Source organism: Elaeis guineensis, chromosome 3 (genome assembly GCF_000442705.2).
Source record: "Elaeis guineensis isolate ETL-2024a chromosome 3, EG11, whole genome shotgun sequence".
Lineage (NCBI taxonomy): Eukaryota > Viridiplantae > Streptophyta > Magnoliopsida > Arecales > Arecaceae > Elaeis > Elaeis guineensis.
The window spans coordinates 66,215,261-66,242,011 of NC_025995.2; the positions used below are offsets into that span (position 1 = coordinate 66,215,261).

At 39.1% G+C, this 26,751-nt stretch overlaps 1 non-coding gene across 1 annotated transcript; it reads left to right on the forward strand.

Annotated features, from left to right (window-relative positions):
* The first annotated feature begins 17,402 nt into the window (after positions 1 to 17,402).
* On the forward strand, positions 17,403 to 17,508 carry LOC140856782 (small nucleolar RNA R71). Its single transcript, XR_012140384.1, has one exon. It is a non-coding gene; the product is annotated as a small nucleolar RNA R71 (small nucleolar RNA).
* The last annotated feature ends 9,243 nt before the right edge of the window (positions 17,509 to 26,751 follow it).

Below are 26,751 nucleotides of genomic sequence, written 5' to 3' on the forward strand. Positions count from 1 at the left end.
CCTTGTGTATATAAGAAGACTAGTGGGAGTGCCATTATCTTCTTAGTTTTGTATGTGGATGACATACTTCTCATTGGAAATGATATCCCAATGTTACAATGGATCAAGTTATGGCTATCATTTAAGTTTTCCATAAAAGACTTGGTTGAAGCATCTTTTATACTTGGTATAAAGATCTATAGGGATAGATCTAAAAAGATGCTAGACTTATCCCAGTCAAGGTACATAAATTTTGCACTGAAAAGGTTCAGCATGGATGGGAGTAAGAGAGGTTACTAACCTATGAGTCATGGTATACATCTCTCTAAGAAAATATCTCCTAAGACACTTGAAGAGAGGAAAAGAATGAGTTCTATTCCCTATGCTTCGGCAATAGGATCAATCATATATGCAATGCTATGTACCAGACCTGATGTTGCATGTGCCTTAGGCATTGCTAGTCATTTTCAGGCTGATCCAGGAGAGGATCATTGAAAAACACTGAAGAATATTCTTAAGTATTTGAGAAGAACTAAAGATATTTTTTTAGTTTATAGGGGATCTGATCTAAAACTAAAAGGATATTCTGATTCTAGTTTTCAGTCAGACCTTGATGATAGCAAATCCACTTTTGGATATATTTTTACTTTGAATGGTGGAGCAGTGAGCTGGAAGAATTTCAAGCAGCAGACTGTAGCTGACTCAACCATTGAGGTAGAGTACATTGCTGCAAGTGAAGCCGCCAAGGAAGCTATCTGGATGAAGAAGTTCATCACTGAATTGGGTGTTGTTTCTGAGATTGAGAATCCAGTACCACTTCATTGTGACAATACTGGAGCTGTTGCTCAAGCAAAGGAATCAAGGTCTCGTCATAAATCTAAGCACATTCTAAGGTGCTTCCACCTCATTCGTGAGATTATCGAAAGACAAGATGTAGTCATTGAACGAGTAGATACAAAGAACAACATAGTAGATCCATTCACTAAGGCTCTACCACAATAGTAGTTCGATCGCCACCTCGATTTTATAGGGTTAAAATATAAGAGTGATTGGCTTTAGTACAAGTGGGAGATTGAAAGGAATATGTCCTACAAGCCAATCAACTTATGTATATAAGAATTTTTTCTTGTAATCTTTCAGACTTATGTAAATGATATTTTATATTAATAAAAGATATTTTTTTTCATCATGTGTTACGTCTTATATTTTTTAATTGAGATCATGATGAATTCCATAGATCAGGACAATGGTTTTAGGATGATGATGAGATCATACCTATGAAATCTAAAACTCTAAAATCCTGATCTAGAACATTCCTAGTTAGAGGGACATTGAGTCGGGGATCGATGTTCCAGAAGAACTAGCACATCCTATGTATGCTCGGTAGAGAGGGTAGCTAATCTCATAAGCTACTTGTGTGAGATACTAATACAAGGATGTTGGTGCTTATTAGAGAATAAGTTCACTGAATTGATCTGACATGAAAAACATCTTATGGAATTCTAATGTCAAGAGATGCTTCTCTAGTGGGGGTTGTGCATGTGGTCTTTAGACTTGAGACCATCATGGTACCTTATGCATATAAAACCATAATTTTGGTTCATACTCATTCATGACTTAGTCATGTATGGGGTGTTTTGGATATGGTAGATTATGTATGGAGGTTATGAGTAGGTCAATATAGAATCGATCACTCCAATTAAAAAGGAGATTGCATCCTACTTGTTCTGATCAAGAGATGATTCAAGAAGACTTTGATCAAAGCAAAATAAAAATTAAAAAAAAAATTAATATTTTATTAATTGAATCATCATCTTATGATCGAGAGAAATATGAATATGAAATTGGATTTGACTTGATTCCATATCCATAATCATATTCGGGATGCTGGATGATTGAAGGATTGAATTACACGGTAACTTACCACTGAAGGATATTTTTGATATTTTTATCAAAAAAATTTATATCTTTTGGATAGGCATGATACATTGCTAGACATCAATCATATCTTATAAGTTTTCATAAGTTAAAGAGTTTAATTCATGGGTCAATTAGAAAGGGTTCTAATTTGACAACTTGGATATGCATCGTTTGAGCTAATTCGGTTAGATGGACTCTAATCAATTCGGTTCAACATAAATCCAGACCTACTACTGGCTAGATGTGAAACTCAAAGGATCACACACATCAAGAAATCAATCAAAGATTTTATTTGATTTAATCATGGGATATTGGATCCAGATTGGGTGCCTAATTGACAAGCTAGCACTTGTTTGCTAACCCAAGCTCCTAACCTAATCTATTTGGGTTTGAAACCTTGCCAATAAGTCAACCAAAATTAAGTGAGACTTAATTTAGTTAGTGTCTATTTTAATCAGCCTTAATTAGGAATTTTTTCATGATTTTAACATCATTTATCAAGAGTCCCAAGTTGGTAGGACTCTTGGTGTAAGGTGCCACATTGTTTGGTGCAAGAATTGTGCGCATACAAGAAGTCCTTCTCCAATGGGATTTTACTCCAATATACCATTTTAATCCTTATTTGATGAGATTTATTTCCTAATTTTATAAGATTTTAATGAGATTAAAATCTATGGCTTATGGGGCATGGAAATCAGGTCATGCGTTTGGGTTTTAGCGCATGAAGACTTGTGATGTGTGAGAGGATTAGAGTCCTTCTCATGGAAGAATATAATCCTAATTTTTGACACCAACTAACCTCTTTCCTTTGTCTTGTTGCATGCCATTTTTGAAGAATTTTAATAGGATTAAAATACCTAAATGGCATGGAGATAAAGTGGAAAAGGTTTGGCGCATGGTTCTTGGCGCACAGCATTTTATCTTGGCATGCAAAAGGGCTAAGAGTCCTTCTGCATGTTAATCACCTTTTTGGGATAAGGATTAGAGGGCCAAAATTTAATCTCCACCTTTTGGTTGAGTGATTTGACCAAGTCAAAACATATTTGGAGGGCCAAGATGGGATCTTGGTGGTGCCAATTCTAGAAAGTTAAAACTTTCTTCGTAACTTTTTACGTATCAATTCTCTCCCAGGGTTTTAAATTAAATTCAAGGCCTTAATCAGATTGTGGCATGGGATTTGGATGGCTAGGGTCAGGTTTGATTTGGTCAAACAATCATAAGGAAGTCTGGTTATTGAAAAGAAGTCATACGATGCTTATATGTCGTATGAATTCATAACGTGTAACAACGGTCCTTCTGATTAAAGGACGTATTTGATACGTTAATAATCAGATTCAAGGATTTTACAAATAGACATATTAGTATCTATTCATATATTATAAATACCCCCCTTTGGTCTGGATAAAATCAATCAGAAGTTCGATAAAGTTTCTTCCTTCCCTTGTTAAGAGAAGGTCTTGTAGTTTTAAGACAAAGGGTCTTCTTTAAGACAAGGTCTTAGACTTCAAGACAAGGAGTCTTCCATTAAGACAAGGGTTTAGGAAGATCCTTTTGAAAGGCTAAGAGAGGGGTTTAGGCCATTTAAGAGAGAATTGGTGAAGGAGTACTGGGAATTGATCCTAGCAAGGCAAGATAGTTCTCGGGAGGAGAATTTGATAAGGCAAGGTTCTGCCAGAGCATTTCATTGATCCTGATTTCGTGTGGATCACCTATTGGAGGGTGAACGTTTGGGTGTCTCGTGAAAAAGAAAGGATACCGACTTCTTCCATTCTTCACTAACCTAAGGTTTCATTTTTAAACCTCAGTTATAGGTATATATGTTTGATTTAATATACCAAGGGAGATCCTAGGATTTTGGATTTATTGGATTTCATAAAAATTTTGAAATCCAATCTTCCGTTTTGTGACTCAAAACCCAACAATTTTTAATTGAGAGCTACTCACCTAAATGCATCTACGGTGAATTAATGGCACATCCCTCCCACTGATCTCACTTACCTATGCAATATGGTACATTATGTTTTGATTAGGTCACTAGTCGATTCATGCTGAGTCATGCCATCAAGATTAATCAGTGTGACTGATTTAGATATCTTTAGACCAGATTGTGTCTAATCTTCTATATGACTTGGTGAAGTCAGTGGAAGGATTTACAACTTGCAGGTTAATTTTTTCTCTTATTTTAAGGTCAATAAAATCAAATCTTCTAAATTATTAGATCCATAAAATCATACAGTTATAGTGATAACTTGTTCATAGCCTTCCATTAATATGCATGATAATGAGTCCAAAATTTCAAATAGACATTGGAGGCATCACACGTCTGGTGTCAATTAGATATTAGAATTATCATTCATCATATGACAATCTTATTATACCTTCAGATCAATGCTCAGGTTGATCGAGCCACACTCGAGCCTGAACATCCATTTGTTGGATGCACTTGGTATCATCATATTAATGGTTGGATCTAATCAGAATTTTTAGTGGAGGCACCACATACCTGCTGAAGGGATGCCTGGGGCAAAACCTAATTGCTAAAAATTATTTGAAAAAATAATTGGTTATAAACTTATCCATGGATGCACTAAGGTTGGTCGAGTCATACTTGGACCCGAATATAGTCTGTGTGGATTCTAGTACCCGCTAAAAAATTTATGTAATTTTTCGAATTGGAGGTAGAGGCTATCAATTTGTACAAAATAGTGAGAGAGCCTTTAAACTACAGTCCATATCTTTGGGATTAAAAAAATTCATATACTAATAGACTTTTATTTTCTTTTCAGCTATGGCCAACACACTATCCTTCCTTTCGCTGTTGAATAGTGATAAGCTCATCGGATCCAACTTCGATAGTTGGTATCGAAAGTTGAAGATCATCTTAGAGTACAAGAGGATTCTGTACATCCTTACAGATGAGGTATCTGAAGAACCTACTGCCAATGCTACTCGTACCGCAAAAAATATTTACATGAAGTGGCTTAATGATCGAATGACTATGCATTGTGTGATGAGGGTAGCTATGAATGACGAACTTAGTCGTAAGTGTTAGAAAATTAGATAGGGTGTATGTATAGATTTCAAAACTCTTTTTGATTGCAGCAGAAAATAAATGGGTTAAACTGTTTAACCCCACATGTATTAGATCTTATCTAATCCTACCCAAGCCTAGGAGAAAAGACACATATAATCTAAAATTAAAAGCAAGTATGAGATCGAATCTCAATATCTTAGCACGGGTAGATATTCACTGCAATCGATGATTACTGGTTTAAGATTTTTCGAGTCACACACGTGTCTGACCTCTATAGGTATCCACCGGGATCAATCTCGAATCGATCTTCTCATAGTAAATCCTTCTTCTCCAAGCAAGATCATAGCCTTTAGAACTTAGATCAACACTTTTGATCTAGACTGCAGGATCAACTTCTTGATTTATAGCCTTCTTTTTCTCCTTATTCTTCTCTCTTGAAGAAAAATCACCTCAACCTTTGACGTGTGAAAAGTGGGATGCCCAACCTTTGGGCATGGGAAAGAGAAGAGGAAGGAGGGGAGGCATGGAGAAGGGAGAGGGAGAGTTTTTATCTCACAAAATTAAACTAACTAGAAACCCTAAGGGATCTTCCCTTTATATAGGCTCTATCTTGACTCAAAAGTGGAATCCAATTAACTTAAAAAGGTACATCCTTATCTCATAAGAAATTTTATATTTTTAATCTTTTTTTTAATAAAATCAAACTTAATTAGTATGTAATCAGCCCCTTTAGGCAAGTATATGGGGTGCCCCATCTCACACAGGACAGGTAGCTGGGGTGCCAACCCTTGGCGCCCCACTTTAGGGTTTTGTTCAAGAGAGGGGGCATGGCCCCTCTCTCTCTCTCTCCTCCAAGCTAAGCCACAAGAGGGGCCCGTTGGCACCCCACTCTAGGGTTTTGTTCAAGAGAGGGGGCATGGTCCCTCTCTCTTTCTCCCCTCCATGCTAAGCCACAAGAGGGGCGGCCCCTCTTGTATTATCCAGGGGGTTGGCACCCCCTGGTCTTGCCAAAAAGAGAAGAAGGTGCCACCCTTCTTTCCTTCTATTCCACATACCACTTAGAGATAATTAGGAGATAATGTAGAGATAATGAGGAGATAATTTAGCTAACTAATTGATTTAATCAAATTCTCTTGGGCTCACAATTAAGAGTCCAATTAAATACAAATGGATTTAGGTTAGGTTCAAGACTATGGACTTGGTCAAATTGAAGTCTTGAGAAGAATTAGGTTTAACCATGTGCTAGCATGGTTCTCATAAACCTAATAGAATTTTCATAAATCCTAATCCAATTAGAACTTCATAAGTCCAATTGATAAATTCAAGATTAAATTCCTTAATGTGTGACCCCATAGGTTCCATTCTATCTGATAGTGAGATATATTATGATCTCTATCATAATATCATCAAAACTCTTTTCGATGGATTGAAATATTTTTAATTCTACCCTTCGAGGGTCATTGATCATATAGATGATACCCAATGAATCTCACAATCTACTAGTGACACCTAGCAGTATGTAGTAGTAATCCAGTAGAATAAAAGTATGAATCTCTAGATATAGTTATCGTATGATTCAGTTCTTCTATTATGAGTCTCCACTTGATAGAGGTCATGGAGAACTCATCATATCCCATTGTCATTCATATGTAAAATTGACTTGACTCGAGTTCATATATGAATCACGTGGAAACTCTCTTTCAGTATTCATATTTTTTTTGACCAAAGACTTTCTGAATTTAGTCTCATAAATCGCATAGAACTTTTCTTTTTCTACTAAGATCGATAGATTTCTTTTAGGTGCATCCTACTTCAAATAGCAAATCTGAACCTACTGAAGTCAATATCACAACAAGGATCTGAATGGCTAGGGACCAAGGGAACGTGTAGTCAAATATAGTAGCCTCACTGCGAATAGCCAATGACACTACGGTCAAAGGACCACTCACACCACTGCAGCATCGAGAAGACTACTGACGAGTGAGTAGACATCCATATGATTTCTCATGTTGGTCATACTCAGTGCAAGCTATTCTCTAACAACCACCTGTACCCTCATCCCAATGTCCCTACACTGCAAATTCGAGACTCATCTACCCACAAGAGAGGTGAACTATGCATTGATCTTTAATGGATTGATCACTATCCTCCATGACGATCTTTTAATCGAGAGCATTTAAAAATTAACCATTAATTAATCTATGTCTCAAATTCTTAACTCTTTAAGAATATACAAAAATCATCTTTATTAATTTTTAAAATAAATTATAAACATATAAATATGATTCGAATAAAAAAACTCTTTATTGATAATGAAAAGTTATAAGTACAACTTTAAGCCCTGAAATTACATAATATGTCAGCCAACAATTGGCTTCTAGAGTTCAAATCTAGCAGTTAGTTCGAGGATACACAGCCTGAGCAGATTATTCAAATATTGAATGAGTCTTTCGGCACTCCTGAGGATGCAGAGAGACAGAAAACCTCCTGCATAGTATTTAATATCCACGTACGAGAGAAGACTTCAGTCACCGATCATGTACTGTATATGATTGAGCAGATTGAATGCCTAAGCAAACTTGACTTTCTGTTGCATGAATAGTTTGGCAAGGATGCTATTCTCAATTCACTACCAAAATCCTATCTATCCTTTCTCAGTCATTACAGAATGACGAAGTCTACAGTGAACTACCATGGTTTGCTAGAAGTACTGTAGATTTTTGAGAAGAACCACTAGCTTCAGAAGGAGTCGATAAATTTAGTGAGAGATTCATCTACCAGTCGTCGATCCTCTAGGAGAGAAAAAAAAGAAGGTACAAAAATCTCATGCAGTCGATCCTAAGCAGAGCAAAACATCAAAAATTGATAAGAATCAGATGATGCGTAGTCGTTGATAGCACCAAAAATAACTCTACTTACTACGTAGGTAGGTTGAGTCGAGATCGTATCCTCAGAGACATTGGGCTAAGTTGAGATTGCAAAATAAAAGAAAAAAATATTATTTTGATTTAAAAAATAAATTATCTTAAAATTGATGTAATTAGAAAATAAAGAGCTCGGGAGTTTTGAATTAATTTTGCACTAGTAGAGTTGTATCTCTTTTTTTTTAATTAAATAGATGCGATTAATCTTAGAAAAAATATCTATCTTTCCTCGGTACACTCCATACCCGTAGATCATGGTGTGTCTCTAAAAAGTATTAGATAAATAACTCTTCTTTTCTCGACACACCCCATACTCGTAGATCACGGTGCATCTCCGAAAAGTACTAGGTAAACAACTCTTCTTTCCTCGATACATCCCATACCCGTAGATCACGATGCATCTCTGAAAAGTAAAAGTTGTTCCTAATATTAATCTAACAGGAAAGCATAAATAAAAGCATATGAAAGAGAGCAAATAAAGAACTCATGACGATTTAAATAAAAAGCATAATCTTTATTGCATATAAAGAAATACAAGAAAGTTTAGAACAATAAATCCACTCTATGTCATTACAAAATTTCTTCTCCACTCCCGAGACTGCTAGCCTAGCTGCTCATGGAGTAGTCCCTTTCTCTTCCTCTATGCAAGGCTCTAGAAAAATTTCTACCATCCTCAAATGGGAGTACAAGAACCTTTTTATAGGTGTTAGGAGGGAGGAGTTTTACATAGTTTTTAGATGTGGGACTAAAGAAAATACTAAGAACTAAAAGATGGATGGATGAGATGGAAAGATCACAAGCAAATAAAAAAAATACAAATTCTTCCTCTTGAAGTATTTCCAAGTATTATATATTTTTTTTTAATTTTCAGATCCATCTGCTATCATGAGCGTCCGTCTGTTTGCCACTGTGTCTGCCAGCACAAACTCCCCGCGAACCCGCCATGCCGCGCGCCCGCAATCTTCTTTCACGGACCCGTTAGCTGTTAGGAAACCACTTACACTCTTTTTTGATTAGAAAATTACAAAAAAAACTTTTATTTCTTTAAAATGATGCCTATATTTTTTTTGGGTTCCTTGCATAGTATCCTCATTTTCTATAATACCGTATGCATCTTTTTTTATTTTAATTTTATTTTAAGTCTAATTTTTTTCAAACTTGAGTCTTTTTGATCTACGAATCGGACTCTTTATATCGACGATCACCTTTCGCATTTTCTTTTTGCGAAAGAGTTGTCTATTTTTTTTTTGGCTTAATCAAATCTATACAAGTACATGTATATATAAACACTAGGTCAAATGACCCAAACCCAAAACTCCCTTGACCAACTCTATGGGAGATTAGGTTAACCCAAGCCCATGTACACCCATGACTCAACCTAATCTCACCTCTCCTAGGCTCAGACCTGGCCCATAAAGAGTTGGTCCCTTAAGGCCCACATAACCTAGACCTCAAGAACCCGAAAGGCCCACAGCCTTTCAACCTAGGTCCCAACTAGCCCTAGAGTCTCCATGAAGCCCTCATGAATGATGGACCTTGGCCTTAGCCTTGGTCCCCTGGGCCTTGGGCACACCACCTAGATCATAACAATCTCCACCTTGGTGTCCCAAAGCCTCAACCAGCTCCACTCTGTCCATCAGCCGAATCAGCTCAACACATCTTTGAAAGCTGTCTCGTGGAAGTACCTTCGTAAGTGCATCAGTCGGGTTCTCCTTGGTGTGTACCTTTACCAGCTCCACCTTGCCATCCTCCACAAGCTCCCTGATCCGATGATACCGAATGTCGATGTGTTTTATCCTTGCATGATAGACTGAGTTCTGTGCTAATAGAAGTGCACTCTGGCTGTCACAGTGCACTCTAATGGCCTCCTGCGTAAGGCCCATCTCCGTCAACAAACCCTTCAGCCAAATTACCTCCTTAGCTGCTTCTGTCAGCCCGATGTACTCCGCCTCTGTAGTGGATAGGGCCATGATAGGCTGTAGACTTGATCTCCAAGAAATAGGACCTCCATACAGGCTAAAGATGAAGCCTATCGTAGACCTCCGGGTATCCACATCTCCACCGAAGTCTGCATCTACATAACCGCCAATCAGCCCCTGAGCTTCCCTGGACATGTTAGAGTATCCCACTGCACCTTCTCACTATCTGTAGCAGATGCCAACTCCAACTAAACCCGCCAGGTATCTGAATATCCACTTCAGAGCTCTCCAGTGCTCCCTGTCAGGCTGCTCCATGAACCTGCTAATCTGACTCACTGCATGAGCGATATCTGGCCTACAACAGACCATCACATACATCAAGCTCCCAACTTCGGAAGCATAAGGAACCTTCTCCATCTCCTGAGCCTCCACCTCAGTCTGTGGCGCCATGGTCTTCGAGAGTCTGAAGTGACCGGCAAGTGGCAGCTCCACCGGCTTTGCTCCCTTCATCCCGAACCTCTCTAAGACCTTCTGTATGTAGCCCCCCTTGAGATAGATGCAGCACCCTCCAGGCTCTGTCTCTGAAAATCTCCATGCCTAGGATCTTCCTTGCAGGGTTCAAATCCTTCATCTAAAACTTTCGAGATAAGGATGCCTTCAGATCCTGCACAACCTTCCTACTCTTACATGCTATAAGCATGTCATCCACATACAAGAGTAGAAACAACCTAGAACCATCCTCAAGAGACTGAACATAAACACAGGGATCAAACTCGTACCTGAAAAGTCCAATGCTACACACATAGGAGTCGAACCGCTTGTACCATTGCCTCAGTGACTGCTTCAACCCGTATAGCGACTTCTGCAACAGACAAACCTTTCCCTCTGATCCTGGATCCCTGAAACTGGGTGGCTGCTCCATGTAAACCCTCTCCTCCAAATGCCCATGGAGGAATGCTGTCTTGACATCCATCTGCTCTAGCTCTAAATCCTGAGCTGCTACGATGCTCAGCAACACTTTGATGGAAGTGTGTCTGACGATGGGAGAGAAGACCTCACCGAAGTCGATGCCTTCCTTCTGAGAGTATCCTTTGGCCACTAACCTTGTCTTGAATCTGATACCTCCCTGCTCTGAAAGCCCTTCCTTGTGACTGTAGACCCATTTGCAGCCAATGGGCCTCTTCCCCTGTGGCAACTGCACCAATCGCCACGTCTGGTTCTTGTGGAGAGACTGCATCTCCTCGAACATTGTCTGGACCCACCGCTCTCTGTCCTGGCTCTCAATAGCCTCCTGATACGTATATGGGTCTCCATTCACTGTCACCGACTCTTTATATGACAGCATCTCCTCGAAGCCATATCGGTCTGGTTGCCTAATGGTCCTCTTGGGCTTGTGTAGGGCAACACCGATATCACTCCTCGATCCAGCTCGCTCCTGCTGGACCTCTCCACCTCGATCATCCATCCAAGTCCTCTCTACCTGTGGAGACACCTTAGGTAGGTTCTCCACCTGAATGTCATGTCCTCCCGTAGTACCTGCAAGAGGCAAAATTAAAGAGGTAAGCTGTCCAGCAGCACCCTACTGGACCTCCTCCTGCTCCTACTGCTCCTCCATGCCTGCTCGCCTCTGTAGGACTGACTCCTCATCAAAAGTCACATCCTGACTAATGATGACCTTCTTTTCCAAGGGATCCCACAGCCTGTATCCCTTGACTCCTCATGGATAGCCTAGAAACACCATCTTGAGTGATCTGGCGTCTAGCTTGCTCCGCTCACCAGCTCCAATGTGCCCATAGGCCGTGCACCCAAATATCCGTAGATGGCCCAGCCCAACTGTCCTCCCAGACCACACCTCCTCTAGAAGCCTACCATCCAACCTGGTGTGAGGTGATCGATTGACTAAGTAACCTGTTGCGTCAACTGTGTCAACCTAGAACTCCTTTGGAAGTCCTGCCTGCAGCCTCATGCATCGTGCCTTTTCCAGAAGTGTTCTGTTCATCCTCTCGGCCACCCCATTCTACTGTGGAGTTTCCTTAACTGAGAAGTATCTCTTGATCCCACACTCCTCACAGTAATCCTGGAACTCTCTACTGGTATACTCCCTGCCATTGTCTGACCTCAGACACTTCACGCTCCTCTCCTGCTCCTTCTCCACCTCAACTCTCCAGATTTTGAACTTAGTGAAGACCTCAGACTTCTCTCTCATGAAGTAAATCTAGAGTTTCTTTGAGAAATCATCAATCAGGGTCATGAAGTATCTGGCCCCATTCCTAGCTAAAACTGGGGCTGGTCCCCACACATCCGTGTGTACTAACTCCAGAGAGGCTGCACTGCAGACTGTACTGATGTTGAACTGAACTCTCCTCTGCTTTCCCATCTGGCAAGGCTCACAGATCTCCCCTGTAGCACCATCCTCCAGATCAGAGATGAGTCCTCTCCTGCTCAACTCCCTCAGCCCCTTGTCACCCATGTGGCCTAGGCGGTAGTGCCACATCCTGTAAACCCCCTGCTGGTCCTGTGCTGCAGCTGCTGCATCAGAATCTCCGGTCACCACAGATCCCTCCATGCGATAGAGGTTATTGTCCAACCTCCTGCCTCTCATCACCACCATAGCTCCATTGGAGATGTTCAGTACTCTGCTTCTAGCCCTACTGCTGAAGCTGTATCCACTGCGCTCCAAGTAGCCTAGTGACACCAGATTCTTTTCCAGCTCCGGGACGTGCTTTACATTTGTCAATGTCTCACAATCCCATCAAACATCCTCACCCTGACTGTCCCTATCCCAGCCACCTCGCAAGGATGATTGTCGCCTAGAGTCACTGATCCCTCATCTGTCTTGGTGTATGACGCAAACCAAGACCTGTGTGGTGTGTAGTGATGTGAGCACGTAGAGTCTAGTGTCCACTCCTCTGTGTAATGCCTGTGACCATCTGATACCACAAGTAGATCATCCTCCACCTGCTACCCAGCAACTGCACTCACTGATTCTGAGCCACTTCTTTCTCCCTTCTTGCTCTTCCATAGTGGACATTCTCGCTTGAAGTGCCTGAACTCGTTGCACTTGAAGCATTTCACCTCTTTCTTTATCTTCCTGGACTTGGACCGCCCCCTGGACTTGCTTCTGCCTCTACCTCTACCTATCCTCTCTCCTACTGCTAAACCCTCCTGGGGAGCCCAATCTCTGATCAACTTTTTCCTCTGCTCATTCGACCTCAGCACCGAGACCATGTCCTCATACTCTAGAGTCTCCTTGCCATAGAGTAGTGTAGTCACCAAAGAATCATATGATCCGGGCAGTGAACATAGAAGCAATAGAGACTTATCCTCCTCATCCAGCTTCACCCCGATATTCACCAACTCTGTGCACAACTAGTCGAACCTCTGAATGTGGCCAATCACATCAGATCCCTCCTGCATCCGAAGACTGTACAATCTCTTCTTCAGCATCAGCTTGTTGCACATATTCTTTCCCATGTACATGGTGTGCAACTTCGACCAAAGGCCCTTCGGGGTCTTTTCTTCCAACACCGAATACAATGCCGCATCTGCCAAACATCCTTTGAAACCACCTTTAAAAAATCCAAGATCTGGTACCCAACCAGATCAGACCTGGATGAGATACTTCGATTCATAGATCTCGAATTGGGATGTTCTAGATGGGGAAGAAGATAGATGGAGATAGACCTCGCAGATCTATCCTGCTGCAGCCTTTTTGTAGATCTGTTGATGGAGATCTCACCCGCACCTCAAACGACCTCAGATCAACTCTAGATCTGAGAGAGACTTGTATCAACCTCTTCTTAAGAGATTTCAAGTCCTAGACCTAGTGTTTGGGTGCCTGTAAGAGGGGGAGAGCAGATCTGGTAGGCGGCTGCAAGGGGGAAGGGGCTAGTGCCTCCTTCCTTTCTTTCCTTTTATGGACTGGCAGCAAGAAACCCTAAGGTTTCTTGCTCCTGGTGCATGGAAGATTGCTGGAGAGAGAGAGAGAAGAGAGAGAGAGACTTGAAAGAAAGAGTCATCAATTTTTTTGGCTTAATCAAACCTATACAAGTACATGTATATATAAACACCGGGTCAAGTGATCCAAACCCAAAACTCTCTTGACCAACTCTATGGGAGATTAGGTTAACCCAAGCCCATGTACACCCATGACTCAACCTAATCTCACCTCTCCTAGGCCCAGACCTGGTCCATAAAGAGTTGATCCCTTGAGGCCCACATAACCTAGACCTCAAGAACCCGAAAGGCCCACAGCCTTTCAACCTAGGGCCCAACTAGCCCTAGAGTCTCCATGAAGCCCTCATGAATGATGGACCTTGCCTTAGCCTTGGTCCCCTAGGCCTTGGGCACACCACGTAGATCATAACACGAACACTACTGCTAGTAGCTCTTTTTCTGTTGTGGTGTAGTTTAATTGGGCATTGAAAAGAGTCTTGCTAGCATAATAGATCACATGTGGCTCCTTATTGATTTTTTGGCCTAAGATGGCACCTATTGCAAAGTCAGAGGTATCACACATAATTTCAAATGGAATGGACTAGTCAAGGGGTTTTATTATGGGTGCTGTTGTCAGGGCTATTCGTAATGTGTTGAATGCTTTCAAACAGTCTTCATCAAAGACAAATGGTGTGTCCTTGGCCAACAGATTGCACAGGGGTCTTAAAATCTTACTAAAGTCTTTGATGAAGCGTCTATAAAATCTGGCATGACCTAAGAAGGATCGTATTTGTCTGATCGAAGTAGGGGGTGGTAGTTTTGAAATGATCTCAACTTTGGCTTTATCTACCTCGATCCCTCTTTCAGAAATAATATGTCCTAATACAATTCCTTTCCGCACCATGAAATGGCTCTTTTTCTAACTTATGATGAGATTTATCTCCATACATCGTTTAAGAACTTTGAAAAGATTATGGAGACAATCCTCAAAGGTGGTTCCAAATACAAAAAAATCATCCATAAAAACTTCAAGATATTTATCCACCATATCCAAAAAAATGGCCAGTATGCACCGTTGAAATGTAGCGGGTGCATTGCAGAGCCCGAATGGCATACGCTGAAAAGTGAAGGTGCCATAGGGGCAGGTGAAGGTAGTCTTTTCTTGATCATCCGAAAATACAGGTACTTGATTGTACCCTAAATAACCATCAAGAAAATAAAAGAAACTTTATCCTGCTAATTGTTCTAAGATTTGGTCGATGAAGGGCAATGAAAAATGGTCCTTCATAGTAACAGTATTTAGTTTTCTATAATCTATGCATACTCGCCATCCAGATGATATGCGAGTGGGAAGCAGTTCACCTTCTTTGTTCTCAACCACAGTAATACCTGATTTCTTAGGTACTACTTGAGTGGGACTGACCCATTTACTATCGGATATGGGGTAGATGATTCCAGCATCTAACCACTTTACCACCTCTTTCTTTACTACTTCATGCATGTTTGGGTTCAATCTCCTCTGCATATCTCGATGGGGTTTGGCATTTGCCTCAAAATGAATATGGTGCATGCAAATGGAGGGGTCAATTCTTTTTAAATCGACAATGGACCAACCGATAGCCTTTTTGTATTCCTTCAGAATACCAACCAATTGTGCTTCCTGATTAGGGGTCATGTCTGATGCAATGATTGCCGGGAGGGTGTCATTGGGTCCTACATACTTGAGTGTAGCAGGAAGGGGTTTCAATTCTAACGTAGGTGGTGATTCTAAAGATGGGACTATTGGTGTACTGGCTAATGTGGGCAATGGCTCATACTTGATTGTCCATGGAGGAGTGGTTTTGTCGTGTGGTGTATCCAACAAGGTGTTAACTTCTTTCATATATCCCTCAAAGTCATACACTCCAAAGTGAGCCAAGCAAGTATCTAAGGGGTCTGGTGCTAGAATTGTGGGTGTTGCATCTTTTATAATGTCTTCTACTGTATCTACTTCGAAGCAACTATCCATTGATGGTCCTTGGGAAGCACCAAACACATTCAGTCTCAGTTTCTTATTCCTAAATGATACGTCTATGACTCCTGTCCTACAATTAATGCATGCATTTGCCGTAGCTAGGAAGGGTCATCCTAAGATAATGGGAATTTATCTTGGGTTGCCACTTAGTTCCATGTCGAGAACCAGAAAATCAACTGGAAAGTAAAACTCATCTACCTTGACCAAGACATCCTCAAGCATTCCATGTGGTTCCTTAATTGATCTGTCGGCTAATTGCAGTGTGACTGATGTGGGTTTCAGTTCTTCGAATCCAAAAAGTTTATACACCGAACTAGGTAAAAGATTTACACTTGCCCCTAAGTCCAGAAGAGCTTTTTCAATGTGATAATTTCTTATAACACAGAAAATGATGGGGGCTCCTGGGTCCTTAAGCTTTAGAGGAGTGGCATGCTGGAAGACAGAACTAGCCTATTCCATGAGGTGTACTTTCTTTGGAATTTGTGATCTAGATTTACGTTTTTGAGTGCACAAATTCTTCAAAAATTTGGAATAAGCAGGGACCTGTTTGATTGCATCTAGAAGGAGAAGATTAATTTGGACTTGCTTAAACAATTCCAACATCTCATCGAGTCTTCCTCCCTTCTTATCTGCAGGAATATAGGCTTTCAGGGCATCCGAAAATGGGGCTTTAGGCAAGTAAGATGATTCTGATGCAGTTGGTTCATTTTTTATTTTAAGGTCCTCCTTGTTCTTGGGTGATTTGGCTTCGGTTAGAGGTTTAGGGTCGGTCTCAATGGTTTTACTAGTGTGTTCAATGACCTTCCCACTTCTCAGAGTCATGATTGATTTGGCATGTTCAGAAAAAGCTTCTGGGGTATTAGAGCTCTCAATCACAAATTGCCCTCTTGGGTTGGCTAAGTAATTTTCCTCCTTCCCTCCTACTAAATGCAGTCGCTAGTTGACCTATTTGGGTCTCTAGCTTAGCAATGGATTGTGTGTGGGAGTTAAGGGTCTGAGTGTTGACTTCTAATCATTCTAGTACTTTCAGAACTTTTTTCTCAAAAGCTGATCTGTGACCAGTAGTAGACGATTGAGGAGCATTTTAAAATTGATGGTATGGTCCATGCCTATATATTAGGTTCTGATATTGAGGTTGAGGTGCGGCAGGGCCAACCACTGGTTGTGGTCTCCAAGAAAAATTTGGATGGTTTCTCCAGCCGGGGTTATAAGTGTTCAAATATGGATCGTTTCCTGGTCTGCGAGCTTGTTGGACTTGAGCTTGCTGAACCTGCTCGTGCACAAACTCAAGAAATTGAGGTGCGGCTGGGCATTCACTAATAAAATGGTTCGGACTTGCACACAATGCACAAACTTCTTGGATTGGGTTAGGTGGAATCGAGTATTGTCCAGTATTTAGAAGACGGTCTAATTTTTGGGACAGTTCATCTACCTTACTGTGGATATCTATGATATTTCCAATCTGATAAATTCCACTTCTTTTTGGTTGAAGCATGGGTTGTTCTCTAGAGGTGGCAGACATATGATGTAGGAAATTCTCACTAAGTGTTTCAAAGAGCTGCCAGGCTTCATCCTCACTCTTTAGCATGAATGTCCCACCACATGATGCATCAACCATTTATCGATGTTTCTCCGATAGACCATCATAAAAATATTGACAAAGTTACCATTTAGGGACAGCATAGTGTGGACATTTACGAATGAGGTCCCTCAACCTTTCCAATGTCTCATGAAAAAGTTCACCCTCCAATTGGGAAAAACTAGTGATTGCTTTTCTAATTTGATTTATTTTTTTAATTGAAAAGTATTTCTTGAGAAATTTTCTCTAAAGATGATCCCAAGTTGAAATGGTTATAGAGTCTAAGGAGTTTAACCAATGCTTGGCTTTGTCCTTAAGTGAGAAAGGGAACAGTTTCAACTTAAGGGCATCATTGGAGAAGTTTTGAATTTTTTCTGTGGAACAAATTTCAAGAAATTCATCCAAGTGTTTGTATGGATCCTTGTTACTAAGTCCATAGAATGATGGCAACATTTGAATAATGCTAGACTTAATCTCATATTGGGTAGCTTCTACTGGAGGTGCTTGAATGCATGGAGAGTAGGTATATGAGGATGGAGTGAAATATTCTCTCAATGAACGTGGAGGATTAGCCTCACCAGGTGCAGCCATGTTTCTAACTTGGATAGTCTTAAGAGTCTTTTCTAATTCTTCATCTAATGGTTGCAAGTCGGGTTTTAGTGATCGTCGGCCTAACATGCAACTAAAAGGTCTATGTAGGACTATCCTAGTCTGTTAAGGATTATTATTTCTTTTTTTATTAAGAGGAGAGGAGAAGAGAGAAAAGAGTTCTAAAGAAGAGATCCTAAGAAGTCCTAAAACTAATAGAAGAATTAGTTGTGGTTAGATTTTAATTACAATCAAGTTAGCATGCAGTGGACTCTCTATCCTAAAGTTACCCTAGTTCTAGACAGCTCCTAACTATAGTTAGCCTTCAAGCCCTCCATGTCAGAGCTTGACCAACCAACTGGCCAGATAAGTGTAAGGTCGGTGGGAGTCCCCCCATTGCTTTCCTTAGACACCAATTAAATTGGCCAGATCAGTGAACGGAACCAATTAAAAATCACCTTTCTTCGGGCCCAGTCGTCCCGCAAACCACTTGCCTAGACACTAGCTAGCTGACCAAGTCTAACCTGGTTCAACTCTCAGGGTCACTTGTCCTAATGAGCTCGAAATCCTTAGGGGTCAACGTCTAATTAATTTTAGATTAAGGTCTAGGTTATGCAAATGCAAGAGAGTGATTTGTGGGCCAAAGAAGGGTGATCAAGTCTCCACCTTATCTTAGTTACTGGGTTGCGCCCTTAAAGTTAATTATGGAGATGCAATGAAAAGAAATAAGGTGTCTAATCAAGTTAGAAATTTTTATATTTGAGGTTATGCTATTTTAGTTAAGTGTTATGAAATATTAGTGGTTTTTTTTTTTTTAATTCAACCATGCCAAGATCCCCGGCAGCGGCACCAAAATTTGATGCATAGTCGTTGATAGCACCAAAAATAACTCTACTTACTACGTAGGTAGGATGAGTCGAGATCATATCCTCAGGGACCTTGGGTTAAGTTGAGATTGCAAAATAAAAGAAAAAAATATTATTTTGATTTAGAAAATAAATTATCTTAAAATTGATGTAATTAGAAAATAAAGAGCTCAGAAGTTTTGAATTAATTTTGTACTAGTAGAGTTGTATCTCTTTTTTTTTTAATTAAATAGATACAATTAATCTTAGAAAAAATATCTATCTTTTCTCGGCACACTCCATACCCGTAGATCATGGTGCATCTCTGAAAAGTATTAGGTAAACAACTCTTCTTTTCTCGGCATGCCCCATACCCGTAGATGATGGTGCGTCTCCGAAAAATATTAGGTAAACAACTCTTTTTTCTTCGGCACGCCCCGTACCCGTAGATCACGGCACGTCTCCAAAAAGTAAAAGTTGTTCCTAATATTAATCTAACAGGAAAGCATAAATAAAAGTATATGAAAGAGAGCAAATAAAGAACTCATGATGATTTAAATAAAAAGTATAATCTTTATTGCATATAAAGAAATACAAGAAAGTTTAGAACAATAAACCCACTCTGTGTCGTTACAAAATTTCTTCTCCACTCTCGAGACTGCTAGTTTCGCTACTCATGGAGTAGTCTCTTTCTCTTCCTCTATGCAAGGCTCTAGAAGAATTTCTGCCATCCTCAAATAGGAGTACAAGAGCCTTTTTATAGGTGTTAGGAGGGAGGAGTTTTACATGGTTTTCAGATGTGGGACTAAAGAAAATACTAAGGACTAAAAGATGGATGGATGAGATGGAAAGATCACAAGTAGATAAAGAAAATACAAATTCTTCCTCTTGAAGTATTTCTAAATATTATATTTTTTTCTTTTAATTTTTAGATCCATCTGCTATCATGAGCGTCCGTCTGTTCGCCACTATGTCCACCAGCACAAACTCCCCGCGAACCCGCCATGCCGTGCGCCCGCAATATCGTGCGCCCGCAATCTTCTTTCACGGACCCGTTAGCTGTTAGGAAACCACTTACGCTCCTTTTTGATTAAAAAATTACAAAAAGAAACTTATGTTTCTTTAAAATGATGCCTATATCCTTTTTGGGTTTCTTGCATAGTATTTTTATTTTCTATAATACCGTATGCATCCTTCTTTTATTTTAATTTTATTTTAAGTCTAATTTTCTTCAAACTTGAGTCTTTTTGATCTGTGAATCGGACTCTTTGTATTGGCGATCACCTTTCCTGTAAAACATAAAAAGAACATCAAATTCTTAATAAATAAAATAAATTAAATATAATTTTTTGCTTTAAATGACTTAAATTAAGTGTTTATCACAAGACATAATGCTTCTTTTGTAAGAAGCTGGGTCATTGAAAGAGGAATTATCCTGCTTACAGAGCCACTCTTGATCCAAACAGGTCTAAGAACAAGAGGAAGAAGCAAACGGTTGCTTCATAAGGTACTTATACGATAACTCCTTGTAATTTTTTTATTTGTGATACTACTACCTAGGTATTGGATACTGAAAGTCCGATTAATATATGTAATTTATTACAGAGACTGTAGGTACGTAGGAAGTTTCGAGAGGATGAGCGGTTCTTGAATGTTGGAGATAGAAGCTTTGTTCCAGTTCTGATCTTGAAAACTTTGCAGCTTGTCTTCGAGACCAGTAGTATCATTTTAGATGATTATTATTATTGTCCTTCCTTTTTGATGAATGTCATCTCTGTGGGCCCTTTTGCCAAACTTGGTTTCAAATTTTTAATAAAGAATAATTTTTGTGATATCATTATGAATGATACTACAATTATGCGTGAATAATTAAGACATGGCATATACATAATATCACGATCTATTGGTGTAATATGCACAGCCAGTAAACACCCTAAACTAGATAATGTTAGTGAATCCTACCTTTGGCATTATAGCTTTGGTCATGTGAATAAGAGTAGGATTGACAGATTGATCAATGAATGTGTCTTTGAAATAGATGATTGTGAATCATTGCCTACCTATGAATCCTATCTACTTGATAAGATGATTAAGTCATCTTTTAAGGAAAAAGGTGAAAGAGCCAACGATATCCTAGATCTAATACATATTGATGTATGCGGACCTATGAACATAAGTGCTAGAGGAAGATATTTTTACTTCATTACATTTATAGATGACCTATTGAGGTATGGGCATGTCTATCTTATGAAGCATAAATCAGAATCATTTGAAATATTCAAATGATTCCATACTGAAGTAGAAAAACAGACTGGAAAGAGTATTAAGACCTTTCGATTAGACCAAAGAGGTGAATACCTCACCAGTGACTTTCTGATATATCAGAAAGAGAATGAGATTCTCTCACAATGGACCCCTCCTGAAACTTCACAACATAATGAGGTATCTGAAAGGAGGAATCGAACCTTATTAGACATAGTCTGATCAATGATGGACTTTGCAAGTTTGCCAATCTCCTTTCAGGGATATGCTTTAGAAACTACTTGCTACATTTTGAATATGGTGTCGAGCAAGTCTGTCGATAAAACTCTATATGAGATATGGATTGGGTATAAGTCGGTGTTCTTACACCTTAGGGTCAGGGGGTGTCCAGCTTATGTCAAGTATCTAAAGACAGATAATCTTGAACCTAAATCTCATAGATGCTTGTTCGTAGGATACCCAAAGAAAACTAAAGGGTACTAATTCTATCTCGCTACAGAGCAAAAAGTGTTTGTTAGCAGTAGGATAGTGTTTTGAAAAAAAAGTTTCTTAGAGAAAGAGCTAATGCCTGTAAAATTAAATTTGGTGAAGTTCAAGCGATGGAAGGACCAACACACACAGAATTAGATTTAATAGGAGAATCGAATCTGGAGCCAGTAGAGGCACTATTAAGGAGATCCGATAGAGTACTATGTCAGTTGGACAGATACTATAATTTTTTGATCTAGAAAGGTGATCCCATTTAACTTGATGAGAATAATGAGGATCCGATCATCTATGTGAAAGCCATGCAAAGGCCCGACCATCAGAAATGGCTTGAGACATGAAGTCCGAGATGGAGTCCATGGAGATCAATGGTGTATGGACACTAATTGATCCACTCAAAAAGATAAAATTCATAGGGTATAAATGGATTTTTAAGAGAAAAAGAGTGGACAGGAAGGTAGAGACCGATAAAATCCATCTAATTGCCAAGGGTTACCGTTAGCGTTATGGTATTGATTATGACGAGATGTTCTTTCTTATGGCAATGCTCAAATCTATCCGAATTATACATACGATAGCTGCACACTTAGATTATAAAATTTGATAAATGGATGTCAAAACTGTTTTACTTAATGGGGAGCTAGAAGAAGAGGTGTATATGATATAGCCTGAAGGGTTCATATCGACAGATAAGTCTAAGGTGTACAAGCTGAATAGGTCTATTTATGGGCTTAAGCAGGCATCTAGGAGTTGGAATATGTATTTTGATACGGTGATCAAAATGTATGACTTTGTTAAGAATAGAGAAGAGCCTTACGTCTACAAGTGGGCTACCGATTCTATTATCATCTTCCTTGTACTGTATGTAGATGACATACTGTTACTAAAAAATGACATCTTGACTTTACAGAGAGGATGCCATGAATCAACACCAAAACCCCTTTTTGGCATCTCCAAAAATTTCAAAAAAATCATTAGAACATAGAGAAGAAATCTGGAGTCTCACACACCAAAGAATTTCTAAAAAAAATAAAAAAAAATATGACTTCAATAATATATCATATACAAAAAATCTCTTTCCTAGTCTGCATCTTAACTCTAATTCGGATCGCATTCGAATTAGGCAAGAGATAATCTTATGACTCATCATCTATAGCCGACTACCCTTATTGGATCCTCGCTCATGATGCCAAAAATTACAATCCAAATCCAATTAGGCATGAAGAAATTGGCATGGATCCAGATGTGGCACAAAAGATAAGGATAGAGTCATTGTCTAACTTGGACTCTTCATTTCTAATTCAATTCTAATCCAAATCAAATTTGAATTGAAACCACTGATAGAAATGAATCTAATCCAATTAAAAATTTAAATATCTCATCAAATTTCTAATCTAATTAAAAATTAATCGAGTCTAAATCCTGATCGAATCAGGATCAAATTTCTCTTGTTATCGGGTTTGATCATATCAATCCCAATTTGAGTCAAACTGAATCTAATTCAATTAGACTTATTCCAAAGCTCTTTACTCAATCAAATGAAGTCAATTAATAATTTAATTATTAATTAATTCTTTATAAATGATAAAGTCCCAGTCCAAGTAGGACTCTTCACCAGAGTCACAATCTAATTGGACTTTTCAGCCATTAGATCTGATCAAATCTTCTAATGCGTGTGACCCCATAGATTCGAACCTAAGCCAGTAACATAGGAACAACTTTCTATACCAATTGATGTAACCATTTAGTAATGATGACCCAATGATCGGTTGGGTCAAAGTGTTGCAAAGCGACCTTCTAGAACCTACTAGCGTATGGTTACCGTATAATTCATCCCTTTGACCCAAATGCTCAAGGTGACTTAAGGTTTAACTGTCAATCCTAATTAAGTCGACCATATTGTACTTCAATCTTTCAAATATATCTCATGGATTATCCTGATCAAGATTTTGCTAAATTGAAATAAACTGATGCATATCTCCTACCAATTTAGAGGGGTCAATTCTATCTTGACTCACACACTGACTTGATAAGTACTTGACTGCATCTAGTACCTTCCATCATTAAGTTTGAAACTCAAATAGTTCGATATTAAAGTACAGTGAGTTGCTTACAAGTCATCGTAGTGGTCTCAGGTCAGAGGGATACTTATACCTATACCCTTCACAAGCTACTCTTGACGGTAGAGTACTCGACACATGGTCACGTTCGATGCGAATATACATCTATATTCCATCTACATGCTATAATAGTATCTCTACACTTCTTGGTTAAGAGGATAACCAACTCATATGGCACATAATGACCTACACTTGATATCATTATCGTCCTAGTAATAATGTATCATTTGGTTGCGAACAATTTTAATGACTTAACGATAAATCTTCTTTTGTCGATTAATATATATAATCCTAAGGACTTTATTACAATATAGAAGTTCAAAGATGATCAATTTATAATAAAAATATTAAATAACTTTTATTAATAAAAATTTATATACAGTTTACAAGATGAGCACAATCGTCTAACAATTAGCTTTGGGATACATTTTCCAACAACTCTCACTTGGACTAAAGTCAATCGGTACAGTATCGCATACCCATCTTCGATTTGTGGTCATCAAACTTCTTGATTCTGAGAGCTATAGTAAATGGATCGACCAGATTCTTTCATCCATCAATCTTCTGAAGGTCGACATCACTTCGATCCATGATCTCTCAGATAAGGTGATAACGGTGCAGAATATGTTTGGTGCGCTGATGGGATCTCGGTTCCTTGGCTTGAGCAATGGCTCTAGTATTATCGTAATATAACAAGATAGGGCCATCAACGAAGAGTGCCACTCTGAGCTTATCGATAAACTTTCGCAACCATACAGCTTCCTTCGCAGCATCGGATGCCGCAATATACTCTGCTTCACAAACAGAGTCTACCATAGTATTATGCTTGGAACTTTTCTAGCTGATTGCTCCACCATCTAGGATAAAAATATAACCCAACACACTCTTACTATCATCATGGTCTGACTGAAAGCTAGAGTTGGTGAACCCCACAAGTTTCAAGTCAGTTTCACTATACACAAGCCACTGGTCCTTAGTATTTTTTAAATACTTAAGAATGGTCTTTACGACCTTTCAGTTGGTTTCTCCTGGATCATATCGGTATCTACTCACTACCCTTAATGAGTATATCACGTCTAGTCTCGTACATGTCATGGTGTACATAATAGAATCCACTATCGAAGCATATGAAACTCTACTCATACGCTCTCTCTCTTGAGGAGTTGTTAGACAATCTTCTTTCGAAAGAAATTTTTTTTGGCCTATCGAAAGATAGTCTTTTTTGAAATTCTTCATGCTGAACTATTTCAGTATAGTATCTATGTACATGGATTGGGAGAGCCTGAGTAGCCTCTTAGATCTATCCCTATAGATCTTCATCCCTAGGATGTAGGCTGCTTCTCCCAAATCTTTCATGGAGAATTATGACAACAGTCACACTTTTATTCTCTATAATGCAAGGACATCATTTTTGATTAAGAAAATATCATCTACATACAACATAAGAAATACAATTATTGAATCATTTGCCCTCTTATATATGAAGGGTTTCTCTCCATTCCTAACAAAGCCATACGTTCTGATTACCTTATCAAAATGTATGGTTCAACTTTGAGATGTTTGCTTCAATCTATAAATGGATCTCTGAAGCTTGCATACCTTGGACTCATCTATGGATATGACCCTTTAGGTTGTATCATATACACCTCTTCGTTCAGCTCTCTATTTAGAAAAGTTGTCTTCACATCCATTTGCTAGACTTCATAGTCCAGATATGCTGCTATCGCAAGCATGATCTGAATAGATTTGAGCATTGCCACAGGAGAAAATATTTCATCATAGTCAATACCATAATGCTGATGATAATCATTAGCAACCAAATGGGCTTTATAGGTCTCCACCTTCCCGTTTGCGCCCCTTTTCCTCTTGAAGACCCACTTAAACCCTATGGGCTTTATCCCTTTAGGTGGGTCAACTAATGTCCATACATCGTTAACTTTCATAGACTCTATTTCAGATCTCATGGCTTCAAGCTTTTTATCAGAGTCGGATCTCTGCATTGCATTCATGTAGGTGATCGGATCTTCATCGTTCTCATCGAGTTTGACAGGATCCCCATCCTAGACCAAGAAACCTAAGTATCTATCTGACTGACACAGTACTCTACCAAATTATCTTAAGGATGTTCATTCATTAGGCTTCAAGTTTGATTTCATCAAATTTAGTTCAGATTCAATCATTGGTGTCAATTCTTCTACCTATCAAACTTTGTCAAGCTCGATTTTAGAGGCACTTATTCTTTCACTAAGAAATTCATTTTCCAAAAATTATGCCTTACTGCTGACAAATACCTTTTGTTCAGCAGATAGGTAAAAGTAATATCCCCTTGTTTCCTTAGGGTATCCTACGAAATTACACTTATCAGACTTAGGACTGAGCTTTTCAGTTTGTAATCATTTAACATAAGCTGGACACCCCTAGACCCTAAAGTAAGGGAGGTTTAGCCTATGTCTTGACCATATCTCATATGGTGTCTTATTAACTGACTTGCTCGAAATATTATTGAGCATAAAATAGGCTGTTTCAAGTGCATATCTCTAAAAAAAGATTGACAGAGTTACAAACCCCATCATGGATCGAATCATATCCAACAAAGTTCGATTCCTCTTTTCTGAGATGCCATTATGCTGTGGTGTCCCTAGAGGGGTCCACTGGAAGAGAATCCCATTCTCTCCTAGATATGTTAGAAATTCACTGAAAAGGTATTCACTTCTTCGATTAGACCGAGAAATTTTAATTTTTTTTTTCAGTTTGTTTCTCTACTTCATTACAGAACCATTTGAATATTTCAAATGATTCAGACTTGTGTTTCATCAAATAGATGTACCCATACCTAGATAGGTCATCTGTGAACGTGATGAAGTAGCTATACCCTCCTCTGGGACATATGCTCATGGGTCCACATACATCGGTATGTATCAAACTCAGCATATCACTAGCTCGTTTACCTTTTCCAGTAAAGGGTGACTTGGTCATCTTTTCTAGCAAATGAGACTCACAGGTAAGTAATGATTCATAATCGTGTTTATCAAGAATTTCTTCTTGAGCCAACCTATTCATCCTGTTCTTGTTGATATGATCTAGCCTACAATGCCAAAGGTAGGCATCTGTGACATCATCTATTCTAGGATATTTATTTGAAATG